General features: G+C 32.2%; 1 non-coding gene across 1 annotated transcript; it reads right to left on the reverse strand.

Moving 5' to 3' along the window:
- Positions 1-770: 770 nt before the first annotated feature.
- On the reverse strand, positions 771-842 carry TRNAV-UAC (transfer RNA valine (anticodon UAC)). The gene has a single exon. It is a non-coding gene; the product is annotated as a tRNA-Val (tRNA).
- Between the last annotated feature and the right edge of the window lie 8,380 nt (positions 843-9,222).

Genomic DNA, 9,222 nt, shown 5'->3' on the forward strand with positions numbered 1-9,222 from the left:
TCTCTAATACCATATAAGAATTTACCTTAGGGCAAAATTCACCTAGGAACTAAGAACTCAAACACAAGCACAATTGTAAACCAAAAATGGATATGATCAATTAATCAGAGTATGTCCTAATACATTTCTCTATTCAGTATATGATGTACAAACACACTAGGAGTGCCTGTATATAAAGGCCTCTTAGGAAGCACCTAGGATGTCTCTAGAAAGAACTAGGAGATAAGATAAGTATCATGACAACTAAGCACATACCTTATCCATCATTCCACTAATACAAAAATAACAATATGTGACTAAAAAACCACTAAAATTTGTATATATGTGACTAAAATTGGTCATGTGACTAATAGTAGTTAATATCCAATCATTTATAACACTACTAAATATACTACTAAATGATTTTAGTCACTTATTTGATCACTAATTTTAATCATCGATTTAATCACATATTTAGTCATATATTTGATAGTGGATTTAGTCACATATATAGTGGTATATTTAGTAGCATATTTAATCACATATTTAGTATATTTGCTCACATATTTGGTAGTGTATTTAGTAGCATATTTAATAGTATATTTGGTCACATATTTAGTAGCATATTCAATAGTATATTTAGTCACATATTTGGCACATATTGATAGTGTATTTAATAGCATATTTAATAGTATATTTGGTCACATATTTAGTAGCATATTCAATAGTATGTTTGGTCACATATTTAGTAGCATATTCAATAGTATATTTACTCACATATTTGGTCATAATAGGGCACGATGGACTTGAACCACCATCCTCCTGCTTGTAAAGCAAGTGCTCTTCCATTGAGCTAGCACCCTTTGAAGAATACATAAAAAATTATTATTTGTTTCATTTCATTCTTAATATAGCACCCAAAAAGGCTATATAACAAAGAGTCAAAGCTAAGAAATTTACATTTCATGTACTATGAATTTAAGAATAATCAAATGGAATCTTACACCTCAGCAACTACTTGAGGCCACAGAGACATTATAGCAACTATCATTGAATAAAACAAAAAATTATATCCAAAATTCACCTTCAGCTGATCAAGAGTGAAAAACATTAAAACTAACCCATGTTGATGCAGAACACACATGTAATCTACCTCATCACCCTATACATGTGAAAGGAATTCAATTAATGATAAGCATGAAAATCATCTGTGGAAAGAGATACAAAAACAAAATATATTTTTCTTAAAAATGTATTGACATCAAGACCAACTCACTTTTACAATTTGGGCCTCCTAGATAAAGTGTCAAGATTTTAAATGACTACAAATAAGAATGATAAAATTTAATGAATTAATTAAGAAGTTCAAACAATACAAAATTGAATTCCTTCAATCGAGACATTGACAGAGTAGAAGTACAAAAATAAATAATTAAACAAGAATTCCACTATGGAAAAATAAATAGTGATCGATATAATTTGAAATGGAGAATATCAAACAAATGGGAAAAGGGAAGTATAAAGATTCTACAAAAAGCAAGCCTGCAAGAATAAAGTGTAACACACCTCCTTCTGAATGGGAAGTTGGTTGGTTCTCCTTTGGAAATCAAAGTATTGGTGGTGCTTCTCCTCAAAAGGAGCCTATCAAAAGAATAGCTTCTAAAATATCAATACTAAATTTAAAAGTAAAATGATGATTCAGAAAAATATCAACACCATATATGTACAATGAAGCTAGTTGCACGCTTACCACTCCTTTCTCGAGCTTGACAACTTGCATTCCAAGATTTAAAAGTCTTCTACATGGATCTGTCTACTCTTCTAGAGCTTCCATCAAGGAAATTGGAAATGTATCACCAAACCATCTTGCATAGAAAATTAATAAATGTTGGCATATATCATGACAAGGTACAAGAAAAATTGTGATATCTCGACACAAAAATGAGGAGGAGAATCATTAGAAGAACCCTGTAAAAATTTTCCAATGCCAATTATAGATTTTATTCGCCCATCTTCACCTTCACCAGCTTTAGTAACTCCCAAATGCAATGGATAATCCCACCCTAGGACATTCATCTTTGAAACAAGAAAATGATATTCCTAGACCATAATTACTGGGTTGCTTTCTTTCATTAAGAAGACAAAGATTTGGAAATCTAGCTTCTAACAAGTGCATGCAAATTCAAATATTGATTTCACTTTTTTTAAGACAATGGGCATTAGTATGTTCAAAAAAATATAACTAACATTACTTATGAACATAAAACAATTTTCTAATAGAGTAAAATAAAATTTACTTAAACATACAATCTATACACCCAACTTAATATAAATATAAATAACACATGAACTTACCATTCTCCTAGGAGAATCACCATAGTAACTCATGATCCGATTAGAAATACTTCCATGGTTTGTGCCAATGCAGATCACCCTTCCATATTTCTTTCATTTCTCTACTAAAGGAACAAAAACCTACAAAAAATTACAATATATGTAAAATGTTCAAAGTTAAAACATTTTAATTCATATCAAGAAAATATCTCAAACTACACTTGTTACTCACTGTTGTAAAACTCATACGTGAGAGAGAGGAAGAGAGAGAGAGAGAGAGAGAGAGAGAGAGAGAGAGAGAGAGAGAGAGAGAGAGAGAGAGAGAGAGAGAGAGAGAGATCTTACCTTCTCAAAGTGTTCTAGCTCCTTTTGATAGTCTTCTTTAATTATTCTAGCTTCTCAAATTGTGTGTGTATGTTAGTTGCTATAAAGATAGAATAGGTCATAGGCTATCCCCACCAAAAGAAAATGTTTACTCTAATATTTTTAATACCAATAAATAATGTTATCCAAGATATCACATGTCCATTTCATTTTTTTTGAACATTTCACTCATGAAAATTAGAATCATCCACAAACAAGTTATTCTTTCATGTCATTTCACTCTAGCCCCTTATGCATTGTAGCCTTTTATACCCATTATAGTTAACATATATGTGATGGTCTCTGATGTATATTTCTTATTCTAAACTTACATGAATGTTCTCCCTCTTCATCACCCATATGTTAGAAGTTGCAAGGACCCTAAAAAAGGTCTACTTATCAAGGTTAAGTTCAAAATTCAAACGTGAATCATTGCATTTTGAACAATATATAATTGTAACATTTCCCTATCAATTGCATTTGGTGATCAAACTCCACGAATGTGAAAAATTTTATAGTGTATATAGAGCAGCAAAAAAGAATTTCTATGGGGGATAAAATATATGAAGCAACGTTGAAAATAAGAAGCATTCATGTCACAAATTGAGCACACATGCAAAGACACAAAAGTAGTGATAAGGAAATGATAAGCAATGAAAAGGACAAATTAACTAGACATACATATCATGGAGAAGAATATTGCAAACCAGGGTAAGATTTTGTGCACTAAGATAAATATAGTCAATAGACCATGTTGGAATTACAAGTGGGAAAGAAGTAAAATTTTAAGGGGGGTTGGGGGGGTGAATTAGGAGTTTGAACCTTGACCTGTAAAACTTTTCACCTCACATCCCTTTTATGCATTCAATAGATAAATTGAAAAAACATGTAAATTAAATGCATCTAAAACATGTAAGTAATTGAACACACACAGTTTGACACCAAATATGATTACCTAGAAACCCTCCAAATGAGAAGGTAAAACTGGGGTGCGGATGACACCCACAAATCTTCACTACTATAGCAATAAAGTGTAGCCAATTAAGGTTACAATGGTTTGACCATGAATCATGATCTACCCAATTAAAGGCTTACAAAGACTATTAAGTCCCACCTTGTTAAAGGATTTCAACACCCTATCAGAAGTGTGTCTTGTTAGAGGACTTTTGGTCATTCACTTGGAATGCCACCCTATTAAAGGATTTTGTACAACCTTGTTAGGACTGCTCCGCCTAGGAGATTTAATTAAAATCACTTGTTAGGATGTTTTAGCATTGATCTTGTGATTAGCTCTGGTTACTTGATTAAAAATCAAATCCATATAGTGTCCTTGATCCTCATCAATCTGATATAACAATTGTTGTATTCTTCTATTCTTTGTTCTCCTCCAATTGATTCTACAATTTACTCTCACTACTAAGTTACCTTGATTTCTCTACAAACTCTTTTGTTCACTTCTTCAATTCATTTATTCTCCCCTTCATTGTGCTCTCTTCTCTCTTAAAACTTAGGGCTTTGTCTTCCATATAAAGACTTTTGTGGCTTAGGGTTAGGTATGAATCTATGGCTGAGATTCATACTTTTTGCTACTTAACCCTTCCTATTTTATGGTTTCATGTGATTGCATAGGGAATTCAAATAGATCCTTCCTTATCTCCAAAAGATCAAGATCTATCCATAAGTCAGCATAAAAATGGTCTACATAGTTGTTTGTGTCATTACAAACAAATATGTCCAATCCATGTTACTCGGCATATGAAGTTACTGATGCTCAGTATCTACTGTAATTCTACTTCTGACTCAACACTTGAATTACTTGACATCTACTATTTACTCAGCACTTGAATCACTTGGCATGGTCTATCTTCTTGGCTCTTGAGTGACTTGGCACATGAGTGACTCAGCACGAGTGACTCAGCACTCATTGCAACTCGACATAGTCTATGTTTATACTCGACATGTATTACTAGTTTGGCATGAACTTAGTAAATAACTTAAGTGTGTTGACACTTGATTTTCAAAACCAATCTGAGATCAAAAAAGCAAATAAGAGTCATTACTCTAAGATAAGAATGATGAAAATTCTCAATAAAACTAAAAGAAAAAAATATGCGTCACCTCAAGTTTAGAATGGCTACTACTATGAAACAATCCCTAACTTTTTGTGCTTGGTACATCCTAATACCCATAGAGTACACAATTTTCTAGTAATCCAGATTCCATAGAAAAATACATCTTTATATTAATTTTTTTGTTGTAGAAGTTTTATACTTCACATAAATCTTTTGAATGGAGACCTTCATGTCAAAGGAGTTACAATAGTGAAGAAAACAACATTGGACTATTTGTAACTTTTAGCACATGGTAACATCCTAATATATGTAGATCATACATGTCAGCAAAAGGCCACAAATAAGGTCCCACAATACTAATATAGTTGACCTTTACTAATGAGGATTAATAATATTTCTATATAGGATAGCATATTCTACGCCTAAGGGTAGAATTCATAATTTTTTGTCCATGTGGAATACATAAGAGTTTGAATATGCAAAATAAATAGTCCACTCACAATACAATTGTTGCTTAATATATAGCATAGAACTATATCAAGAGAACTCAAATACCCTAATGGAGATGTGGTGTATCTTGTAATGTCAGAACTAGTTTATTGCATGTCCTAGACTTGTCACCATACAATGAAACAATTTGGGGTACAAGCATCACTTCATGTAATAAAGATGGACAAATGAGCCATGATAGAATAAGATGTATCAATCATTAGACAAGTACTACTAACAAAATTTTAAAAGGGGCCTTCATTGTTGGGATCTTATGAAAATTGTCATGGTTGTGGTGTTCAACTCCGAAATTACATGCATGCACAACTATATTAAAGGTACATAGAGAAATGAGAGAAGATTTAACTTCTTGATATTGTTCACCTAAGACTTCCAACCTATGTTTGATTCTAAATGATGAAATGAATTCAAAATTTCATTGGTTCTCTCTTGACAAACTTCTATTTTACTATTTTGATATCCAAAACCTAAATAACACTCAAATGTAGGATGTCACTAAGACATTTGAATGAATCAAAAGAAAATAATTTAGTTTAGTGTTTCTCTATATGGGAAACCAACATTCCACTAGAATATCTTAAGAAACTTCTTTTGATAGATAATGAGGGACTATCTAGAATATGATGCTATAGCAAAGCTAACTCTGAATCAAAAGAGTACATAAATGCTCAACCTGCCTAGCCTCACAATTTTTCTATTATTTGATAAATGCTAATTAATGTATGGTATGGCACCATGCACTAACTAGTGGAAGGTCCCCAAACAAGGATTTCAAAGTTGAATGAGAATATATATGCAGTGATAAGGTTGTCAAGGATGAAGCATACCACAACTATATATTAGTAAAGAACATTTCCAGATTACAAACACTAGACTCAACCTTCTGCTGGTGTCACTACTGTTGCTTTAGTGAATATTTGTATTCAAAAGGATTTTGGTATTTCCTATGAAAAGGGCTATGGCGAGATAGAGAAACCAAATTGCAATGACACAAAATGAGTAAACAATAAGAAAAACAAATTTATGTGAATGGTGATGAGAATATCAAAAGGATGTCGATTATGAGAGATAATTTCAAAGGTGACTATCTCATCAGTCCCCAAGTTGTTATGCTTTGAAAAATATAGGATGTTAGGAATCTAATATAGTTTCAATACAAACAAGGAGATGTATGAAGTGAAACACATACATACAATTATAAATGAACTATTACTATTGATGAAGCATGCTAAATATAACTAAAATAATAGAATTATGCTCCTCACCTTGTCAAAACCTTACCTGAGATCAATGATCAACATCCAATGAGACAAAGTCATCACTCACTCATAACTCAAGGCATCAATTGAGGAAAATCAAACCATCGAGCAATAACACTTATCCAAGAGAGTAACAATCAATATCCAACAAGAGAAAGTCACCAGACTTGATAATTACAAGGTGTAGAGCACAATCCTTAATCAATTTAAATTCATCAAACTTTAATCTAGAAACTAAAAGGAATTGAAACTGAAATAAAAAGAAATGCAGCCACACAATGAAGTCAATGCACAAAAGATATATGGAATTGTAGACACCTAAAAATCCTTTAGAAAATAAAGTATTTTTATTTTCTTAAAAAGTCCCTGATGACATCATCATTAATTAATTATTTAATTTATTTATTTTTATGTCATTAAATCCCTTTATCTTAATTAAAAATATTTAATTAAGGAATCCCTCCCAAAAATGTTTAAATCTTATTTAAACATTATTTTCCTTATTTATTAATTATTTAATTAATAAATTGACCAAAAATTCCAAAATAAATATTTAATTTATTTTTTGCCCAAAACTTGGCCAATTTCCTTAAGATCACTAACCTCTTCAAAATTTTCTAATCCTTCTTTAATTTCGATTAAAGGCTAATCCCATTATTCTCTACCCCTAACCCCAACTCAAAATATTTAACTAAGGTTAAATATTAATCCTCATATTTATTAAAAAAAATTTAATAAATATCTCCTCAAACCAAACCTATGAGATAAATAAACTTTATTTATCCTAACCCTAAGCCTATCCCTAAACCCCCTTTTTAGCCTAATCCACCCCATCCACCCATACTAACCAAGCTTAGCTACTAACTCACCCACCCTCATTAAATGCCATCCACTTGCATATCTCTAACATCCCTAATCTAATCCTAAACCACCTCTAATCCCCCCCCTAACCTTGTCACATTCCCTAAGCAAGCTTAAGACTTTTCTAAGCCAAGCAAAGTCAACAATCCCAACTCCCTCCAAAATATCCCAACCACCCAACCATGAATGCTCTTACAAAGGCCATAAAGACTCTTACAAGCTCATTCATTGGTCTTACAAGCCATTTATGAAGGGTCTTTATGAAGATATTATCCCTTGAGCCTCCTTTGTTGACTCATCCTTGCCCTTTCCTCCATCCACTCACCTTATGACATGTGTCACTCCTTGATTGGCTACAAGGAAGCACAATTCATGTGCTCTCCTCTCATGCAATCTAAGCCCTCCATGAGATTTTCCCCATCCTTGCATCTTAGCCCTCAAACCCTCAAGCCCTTAGCCTATAAATTGAATCCCCTCCCAAGCCATTTCATCACAATCCTTGAGTTAAAGTTATAATGCTAGTTTGAGAAGCCAAAGCCCTTAACCATACCCTTATAATGCCAAATTGAGAGCTCACAAAGCTACCAATTTTCCATTACCCATCTCTACCATTGAAGCAAACTTGAAGCCCTTTGAGCATACATACTAATCTTTCATTTAGACTCATCTACCAAGAAAAGAGCTAATTCCTATTGGGAGATTCCATTCATTTGGCTCACATTCCTAATTAGGGGTTCCTCTTTAGTCTCTCTTATATGTTATATTAATCTTTGTTAGTTAATGTTTTGTTCTCTTAATAGATTAGTGTTTCTTGCTAACATATTAGTATATACAAGAATAACCCTTGAAAGACTCTAATACAGAGTGGTTAACATAAACAAAAAATAGAAGATTTTAAATGATTATGAAGAACTAGTACAAAAGTATATGGAAACTAGATTTTTCCTAATGTAGAGATAATGGTTGTAGTTATATATTGTCAGTGATAGCTTGTAGATATTGATATACCTCTTAATCAAGGTTGTTTCACACCTATCACAATTCAAATTCCATTAGGTTCTCTTTCTTCACCAACTGAGAAATTTGTGGATGTGATGATACTGGATAGATGTGGGGCTAAGCAAAGATGGAAAGGAACCAGTGGAGTGTAGAGCCATATAACAATAGATCATGAGATTCTTGATTAATGATATTCTATGATGCTACATATATTTTGGCTTATGGATAACAATAAAGGTGTTGACTAGTACAAAGGAGAGAATGGTATTATTGAAAGCTATGTAGCTTGCATAAATGATACAAGCTCTAAACCTTTGGTCAAGGTATATGGTATAATTACCATACAAGCTATGTTTTGGATGCCAAGTGCGGTTACCAATAACTCAATTAAGTGGAAATAAATCAAATCTTTTTTGGTCATTCACTAGGATCCTTCTGTTCTAATAGGGGCTCTATAGTTGTGTTCAAGTTTTTAATTTAAAATGTCTCAGAACTTGAGCTCTGAACTCAGACAAAGAGTGTCCAACTAGGAGTGGCATGTTGCAGAGTATATTAGTATTATTAAGAATAAGTTAAATATACAAATAGTAACTTTGTAGGGAGTATAGATGATCCAATCATTACATTAACATCCAACAATATTTTTTAAGGAGATGAATAATATCCTATGAATTGAGGATTTTCTATCTAGAATCGAGGATATCATTTAGTGACATAAAAGTATGAAGAAAACATTCAAAATCTCTACTAAATACAAATAATAATTAAAAATAAGTCATTTTCCTTGCTGTGGAATTTTTGTATAGCCCCCAACTTTGAACAAGAAAATACTAATAAATGTAAAT

Source organism: Cupressus sempervirens, chromosome 1 (genome assembly GCF_028749045.1).
Source record: "Cupressus sempervirens isolate cs-2001-9-10 chromosome 1, ASM2874904v1, whole genome shotgun sequence".
NCBI lineage: Eukaryota > Viridiplantae > Streptophyta > Pinopsida > Cupressales > Cupressaceae > Cupressus > Cupressus sempervirens.